The sequence below is a fragment of the Canis lupus genome, chromosome 8, assembly GCF_011100685.1.
Source record: "Canis lupus familiaris isolate Mischka breed German Shepherd chromosome 8, alternate assembly UU_Cfam_GSD_1.0, whole genome shotgun sequence".
NCBI lineage: Eukaryota > Metazoa > Chordata > Mammalia > Carnivora > Canidae > Canis > Canis lupus.
The window spans coordinates 69,502,339-69,510,144 of record NC_049229.1 but is presented as its reverse complement, the minus strand read 5'-3'; the positions used below and the strand labels follow the sequence as shown (position 1 = coordinate 69,510,144).

At 60.9% G+C, this 7,806-nt stretch overlaps 1 long non-coding RNA gene and 2 other non-coding genes across 3 annotated transcripts; 1 reads left to right on the top strand and 2 right to left on the bottom strand.

The window, feature by feature from the left end:
• Positions 1-3,008: 3,008 nt before the first annotated feature.
• On the bottom strand, positions 3,009-3,076 carry MIR665 (microRNA mir-665). Its single transcript, NR_049522.1, has one exon. It is a non-coding gene; the product is annotated as a microRNA mir-665 (primary transcript).
• A 1,861-nt stretch (positions 3,077-4,937) lies between these two features.
• Positions 4,938-5,995, top strand: LOC111097167. The gene is made up of 2 exons (XR_005362966.1): positions 4,938-4,986; positions 5,562-5,995. It is a non-coding gene; the product is annotated as an uncharacterized LOC111097167 (long non-coding RNA).
• A 578-nt stretch (positions 5,996-6,573) lies between these two features.
• MIR493 (microRNA mir-493) lies at positions 6,574-6,634 on the bottom strand. Its single transcript, NR_049356.1, has one exon. It is a non-coding gene; the product is annotated as a microRNA mir-493 (primary transcript).
• Between the last annotated feature and the right edge of the window lie 1,172 nt (positions 6,635-7,806).

The following is a 7,806-nucleotide window of genomic DNA, read 5'->3' as shown; positions in this document are numbered from 1 at the left end:
CCCCTGACTCTGCCCCATGACCCTGCCCCTGACTCTACCCCCTGACTCTGCCCCATGACCCTGCCCCTGACTCTGCCCCCTGACTCTGCCCCATGACCCTGCCCCTGACTCTACCCCCTGACTCTGCCCCATGACCCTGCCCCTGACTCTGCCCCCTGACTCTGCCCCATGACCCTGCCCCTGACTCTACCCCCTGACTCTGCCCCATGACCCTGCCCCTGACTCTGCCCCCTGACTCTGCCCCATGACCCTGCCCCTGACTCTACCCCCTGACTCTGCCCCATGACCCTGCCCCTGACTCTGCCCCCTGACTCTGCCCCATGACCCTGCCCCCGACTCTGCCCCATGACCCTGCCCCCGACTCTGCCCCTGACTCTGGAGTCTGCTCTTGACTCTGCCCCTGACTCTGCCCCTGACCGTGGCACCATGAGATCACCAAGCAGATCTCAGGTTTAAAGGTCAGGGGCTCTGCAGGAGCCTGACATCCCATTCATCCCCCTTACTGGCCCTCCCCTCCTCACACCATCCTAAGGAAAACCACAGCCCCCACTGACCGCCAGAGCTCTGCACACCAGGCTCACGTCCCATGCCCTCACTGGTCCCCAGGGGAGACTAGCAGTTGCCTCCCATCCATCTAGCTGAGACATCTACCCCTGATAGCAGCACCAAGAGATCATGGTCAGGATCCCCAAGTGCAAAGCCAGGGGCTCAGCAGTGCTTCTGGGCTGCCGCCCATCCCCACCTGGCCCCTCTGATGGCTGGCTGCACACACAACCCCAGCCTCAGTTTCCTCATCTGTCAGAGACCCTGCGGGGCTACCAGGAGGATTCTAGATTCACAAAGGAAGTGGTCAGCACAGCTGGCACTCAGGGCTCCTATCCTCCCCCGCCCCACCCCCCAGGAAACCTTCTGGTACCTGCAGAGGAGTCAGGGACAGAGCCAGGACTGGGGACCCTCCCCGGTGGTCATTCCACCCCTGCCGCACCTACCCTGCATGTCTACTGTCATCGGGCCCGGAACAGCCCCCACAAAGAGCTGACGTCGTGGCGGCTCTAGGAGCCAGGGGCACCACATCTATCTGTCTGCCCACCTAGCATCTGACCCTGAGGGCGGCCCCAAGGGGCCACAAATGGGTCCTGTGGTCAAGAACAAAGGCTCAGCATCTCCCTAGTGACCCTGATCCTGACTTCTGGGTGGCCCTGGCCTAGGGCTGCTCGTCTCCATCCCCTCTGCTCCCAGATGGCATTTCTGGGAGCTCTCAAATTCTTTGGTGGTGGAGAACTGCCTTGGGGTCACAGGGGGGATGTCACTCCCAGCCTGGGCCCCTGAGCTCAGGCCGCCCCTGGGGGTCCCAGAGGCTGGAAACCCGCAGGCAAACTGCGGGCCTGCTTGGTAGGGGCTGCCCTGGAGGACTGGGTTGTGGAGGGGTGACCCTCGTGTGCCTGTAGTCCAGGTCCTACAAGAGCCCCGCCTCCCCTGCCAGGCCAGGACAACCTCCCGGCAGGGCCAACATAGAACTGCAATCAGCCCTGCCCCACCACGGAGGGTCCTCTGAGGTGCACACATTCATCCACGGTGACTGGCACACACATGCACACGCGCACACACACGTGTACTAGCAGGGCTGCCGGCCCAGGAAGGGACTCTGCCTCCTACACCAGCAGACGGCAGTGTCCTGGCCTCACTGTGTCCCCAGCCTCAATCCCAAACACAGGGGATTTATGGCCGTTTACAGAGAAGAGAGGCAGCCCCGGGGCCCCAGGGCCTTGGCTACTGACTGATGTCCCCACCTCCCTAGAAAGAGTTAAAAATAAAACAAAACAGAATACAAACCATTTTCCTCCTGGAGAAAACAGAAAACAAAATAACAAAAAGGAAAAGAAAGTTAGTATTAAGTGACCCGGCATAAAGGGTGAGAGGACAAGCATCTGGTTACTCTGGACAAGGGGTTCCCAGCGCTGAGGTGTGCGGCCTGCGCCCGGGCAGGATCCCTGGCATCCAGGGGGAGCCCCCAGTCCCACCCCAGGGAAGGCTATCATGCCCTCTGGTCACTTACTTGCCCTCCCCGCCGTCCCCAAGCCCCCAAGGGCTCTGCCTTCAGGCCTGGTTCCCGTCGGGCCCGTTTCCCAAACACGCGGTAGCACGCACACTGGTGGCTACTCACCGCTCAGGTCCAGACGTGCGCATCCCTCCCGCAGGTGGCCACAGGTCCGACGAGGGGCCTCGGACGCGGGCCCCCACCAGAGGGGTGTGACAGGAGCCAAGCCGGCACCCCGGCGCTGCTGCCAAGGCAAGACGGCCTGCCTTCCGCTCCCCACGGGCCCTGCTGCTGGGCCAACAGGCACTACCACGAGGGCGTTTGGGGCCCAAACAGCGAGCCGCATCCCAACCCCAGTCGGGGGTCTTCCAGAACAAACAGAGGACGCGTCACATACTGCCCACTTGTCGCAGCATCCCTGAGTGGCCCAGACCAAGTCCTTTCGGGATGGGACTTCAATCTTCCGTGCGTCGTGTCTTGCTCCCACACGTCCCAACACAACAAAGGCACCCCCCACCCCCCCCACCTGATATGGCCAGGCTCGTCAGGAAGGCCTTCCTGAACCCGCCAAGACCTCCTCCTGGCATGAAAGACCGGGAGAAGGGATGAAAAGAGAGGAGACGGGGGAGGGAAGAGGAGCTGGGGGGTGCGGGGGGGAGCCGGGCCTGTCCAGACCTGCTCTAGGGGCCTCCTGCTGTGGGCCTCCCCGTCTTACCACCCCACCTGGGCCAGCTGCCCCGGCTGGCTAGCGGGCTAGTGCCCCCGCACTGCGGGCGCTTGGCACGGGTCACCTTCTGCCACGCATGGAAGCTGAGTTAGTGGAGGCTGCAGAAGACAACAGCCATGGCCAAGGGGGACACTAGCCTGGCCCAGGGTGGACAGGGGAAGAACAGGGCGCCTCGTGACAGCTCCTGGCTGAGGGATCCTTGCGAAGCTGGGAAATCTCCAGAGGGTTTAAGGAGAGAGTAAGCAGCCGCCGTGAGGGGCCTTAGCCTCCTGGTCCGGACAGAGCCCCGGGTGGAGGCTGAGGCCGCGGGAGGAGACCCTCCACCCGGGCGGTGGGATTGGGGGGTGCGCGGTGGGAGGCGGGGGGGGGGGGGCGGGAGGACTAACCGTTGCCCAGGGGTTTCTTCTAGTGCAGATGACGACCTCCCGCTCCTGAACGCCTGGACGTTGCCCAGATCCCGGTATCTACCCTGGGCCCCTGCACGTTAGTACGTGGTTGCCTATATTTAATATCTCCGTAAAATAGTTTTTTGTTTTCTGAAGAAAGAACTTCCTTTGTTCCTGCCCACGCTTCTCGACCAGCGCGTGCCCCTCTCCCCGCTGCAGGCCTCGCCGGAGCTCAGCAGCCTCCAGGCCAGGGTGGGCTGCGCGGAGCGAGGGCTCGGGCTCGGGCTCGGCAACCTCCCCGCTGCTCGCTGCTCGGGACGTCCCTACGGGGCACAGGGAGGAAAGGCTCCAGGGTGTGCAGTTGAGGCTCGAAGGAGAAACGGAGGGAACGGGGGAAGGGCAGAGAGGTGCTCAGGGTGACAGGTGACGGAGGAGGGGCTCCGTGGGACACTGAGGGAGGAGAGTGTCAGGGTGACAGGTGGCGGAGGAGGGGCTCCGTGGGACAGGTGACTGAGAAAGGACTCAGTGTGACAGGTGAGGGAGGAGGGGCTGCCGTGATACATGAGGGAGGAGGGGCTCCGTGGGACACGTGAGGGAGGAGGGGTTCAGTGTGACACATGAAGGGGGAGGACTCTGTGTGACACACGAGGAGGGACTCAGTGTGCACAGGAGTGAGGAAGCATTCCCTGTGACATGTGAGGGAGGACCTCAGTGAGACAGGTGAGTGAGAAGGGGCTCCATGTGACACATAAAGAAGGAGGGGCTACCTGTGATACTTGAGGGAGGAGAGACTCAGGGTGACAGGTGACTGAGAAGGGACTCACTGTGACAGGTGAGGGAGGAGGGGCTCTGTGTGACAGGTGACTGAGAAAGGACTCAGTGAGACAGGTGAGGGAGGAGGGGCTCCAAGTGACACATGAGGGAGGAGGGTCTCCATGTGACACGTGAGAGAGGAGGACTCAGGGTGACAGGTGAGGAAGGAGGGGCTCCATGTGACAGGTGACTGAGAAAGGACTCAGTGGACAGGTGAGTGAGGAGGGGCTCTGAGTGACACATGAGGGAGGAGGAGCTCTGTGTGACATGTGAGGGAGGAGGGACTCCCTGTGACCCATGAGGGAAGAGGGTCTCCCTGTGACACGTGAGGAGGCATTCCATGTGACACATGAGGGAGGAGGGGATCCTTGTGACACATGAGAGAGGAGGGGCTCCATGTGACACTGAGGGAGGAGGACTTAGGGTGACAGGTGACTGTGAAGGGACTCAGTGTGACAGGTGAGGGAGGAGGAGCTCTGACTGACACATGAGAAGGGGCTTCATGTGACATGTGAGGAAGGAGGGGCTCCACATGACACGTGATGGAAGGGGACTCAGTGTGACAATTAAGTGAGGGGCTCTGTGTGACACACGAGGGAGGATGGGCTCAGTATGACACACGATGGGGGAGGGGCTCACTGTGATACATGAAGGAGGAGGGACTCAGTGTGACATGAGGGAGGAGGGTGTCAGTGTGACACAGGAGTGAGGAGGGTCTCACTTTGACACCTGAGGGAGGAAGGGCTCAGTGTGACACTTGAGGGAGGAAAGGCACCATGTGACACATAAAGAGCGGTGTGACACATGAGGGAGGAGGAGCTCAGAGTGACATATAAGTGAGGAGGGGCTCGTTGTGACAGGTGAGGGAGGAGCTCATTGTGACAGGTGAGGGAGGAGGGGCTCAGAGTGACAGGTGAGGGAGGAGGGATAGAGTGTGACACATCAGGAGGAGGGGCTCATTGTGACAGGTGAGGGAGGAGAGGTTCCATCTGTCACATGAGAGGAGGGGCTCAGGGTGACAGGTGAGTGAGACATGGCTCCAAGTGACAGGTTAGGGAGGGGCTCAGTATAACACATAAGGGAGGAGGCAGTCCATGTGACACCTGAGGGAGGAGGGGCTCAGTGTGACAAACCAGTGAGGAGAGGCTCAGTGTGACACATGAGGGGGAACGACTGAGTGTGACATGTGAGATGTGGGTCAATGTGGCACAAGAGGGGGGAGGGGCTCAGTGTGACACATCAGGGAGGACAGGGTAGTTCGTGCAGGGACCAGGAGCCGCGCTCACGCCCGGGAACACCAGTGAGGAGCAGCCCCTCCCCCGCAGTAACGGGTGGGGGGGGAGGGACGGGCGTCCCGGGGGGAGGGACGGAGCCCAAGGCCGTCTGCTCACACCACACTCATTGTGACCCAGAAACAAACCAAACGGGGCAACCTAACAATCCTAAAAATGACACAAGATCACACACCGAGGGTGGCCTTGACGTGAGCCTGACACATCTCCTGAAGCCCCCCAGGACCCTCTAACACGGAGGGCGCTCCAATTTTTGAAGGGGGCTTTTAGGACAATCTGACCCACCATCACACCCACCGGCCCAGGTCCCCTCAGCCCAAAACGTCCACAGGGTCTTCACGTACACTAGAAGGGCCAAGATTCTGGCCCTCCAAGACCTAGAAACTTCCAAAATGGACATGTGACAACAAACGCTTGGCCAAGCACAGGCATTGAATTCAAGACAGAAAACAAGCCCATCCTGGACCACAACCGTTTCGGAGCAGAAGAGGACATTGCAGCAGCCCCGAAGCCACAAGGACACAACTCGGATTTTTACATTCGAGGAAGTTTCGCTTTACAAACAATTCACCTCCTTGTCCAGCATTTTCTGCTTCCCCCCCCCCCCAGAAACATGAACACAGCATCACCCTTGGAGCCCGCTCCCCGCTCCCCCAGCACCCTCCCTTGTCCAGGTGGCCTGACCCTGCCTGGAAACCGCCCCTGGGCTGAGCAGTGAGAAGCAAAGGTCCTGCTCCCATCTCTCGTGTCATTCACTCGTTCATTTGTGTCAACTTTGGTGGCAAGAGCACAAAATCTGGTTCCTAACCCTGTGGGTGCTGACATTTCATACTCAGGGAACTCGTCTGAGCATGTGTTTTACCGTCTGTCAAGGGAATGAGGTGTGACCACAAAGGATGTAGGTAGGACTGGATGGTCTCCAGCATAAGGGGACCCCGAGGAGGTGACCTGGAGGACAGGGTGCAGAGTGCAGGAAGCCAAGGGCTCCCGGAGGGGCAGGCACTGCCCCGGGGCCCAGGAGCGAGGACCCCATGCGCAGGTCGAGAGCGTCTGGGTTCCTAGAGCCACTTCTGAGATGTCAGCCCCCAGCAGGGAAGAGAGGGCACATGTGACCCCTCCTTCCAGACCCGACTCAGCAGGACCTTGGCTGAGCACCCCCCTGCCCCTGCCCCCCATGCGGTCAGATCCCCTCTTCTCTGCACCACGTCCCCAGGCGGCCCCGGCCCAGGCTCTCTGCCATCCGATGGTTCTCGCGTGTCTCCCCGAGGCGTGCACTCCCAAGGGCAATGTCCATTTACTCGATGCCTGGCACAGGGCCTGGCACACAGTAGACCTTCACCGAATGTGCAAACGAATGAATGAAAGCCTACCATGTACAAGGCCCTGGCGGCCAGAGGGGGCCCCGAAGCGAGGATGATGGAGGTGAGGCGGATGATGGATGGGTGATGGCCAGGTCCACACTGATGGAGATGAGATGCGGTGCCCAGGATGACAGAGGCCAGGTGGGCGTGATGGGAGCCCGACGTGCCCGGCCCGCACTTGCAGGTGACAGTGAAACGGTGCGAGGTGTTAGGAGCCATGATGATGGAGCCCATGGTGACAGACGTGTGACGCTGACCCCCAAACGATTAGATGGCAAGGAGGAGGAACCCACGACCCACCAGGGGGACCTGGAAGCTTCTGAAGGCCAAGGTAGGACATGAACCAAGAGCCTTCACGGCCGCAGCCCAGCCCGGCGTCCAGCCCGACACCCGCCCCCCTCCACGCCCACTTCATCAACAGAATATCCACCACACGCGAAGCTTCGAGAACAATTTCCAAGGCCGAGAACCTTGCCGGTGAGGAACAGTGGACACCCTGAAACAGGTCAGCAAACACTTCTGCTTGCGTACCCCTCTGGAGGAATTTTGAAAAGCCACCTGAGCCCTCCCTCCCCGGCCCGTTTTTTATTTGGCGACAAAGCTTTCACGCCCAGCTTCAAGAGCTGCAACCACGCAACCTCTTGGATGCTCTATAATACCCACGTGGCGCGTGTTTAGAGACGGAGAGATTCATCAAAAGCTCAGGGCCGTTGCTGACGAGGCTCATTTGATTTGTCCACTCCCGACCTCACTGGCAAACCAATCGGACCGAAAAAAAAAAAAAAAAAGCAAAGCCTGACGTCACTCTTGGCACTTCTCAGTCCGGGGCATCGTGTTCAGACTGTGGGTCCCAGGTAGACGCGCGACCTGGAGGGGCAGGCGGAGGGGCAGCGGGAACTGACCTGGGTCCTGCGGCATCCGGGGCACAGTTCTCGGTCCGAGGTCGGTCAAGGGCGCCGTGCAGCAGCAGAGGTCTGGGGCGCCCCATCCGGTCCTGAGCACCCCGGACGGCGCCACCGGCGGCAGGGTGGCCCGGGCGGCACCTGGGGAGGCTGGGCAGGCTGCAGAGGCCACGCAGAGGCCCCGGCCGCGCCCTGCTCAACCCGGTTTTGTGCTTCCACCTGCGATGGCTCAACTCTACTGTGAGCTGCCCTCCTGGGGTCTCAGGGCTGCTACCGGGAAGCTGGTT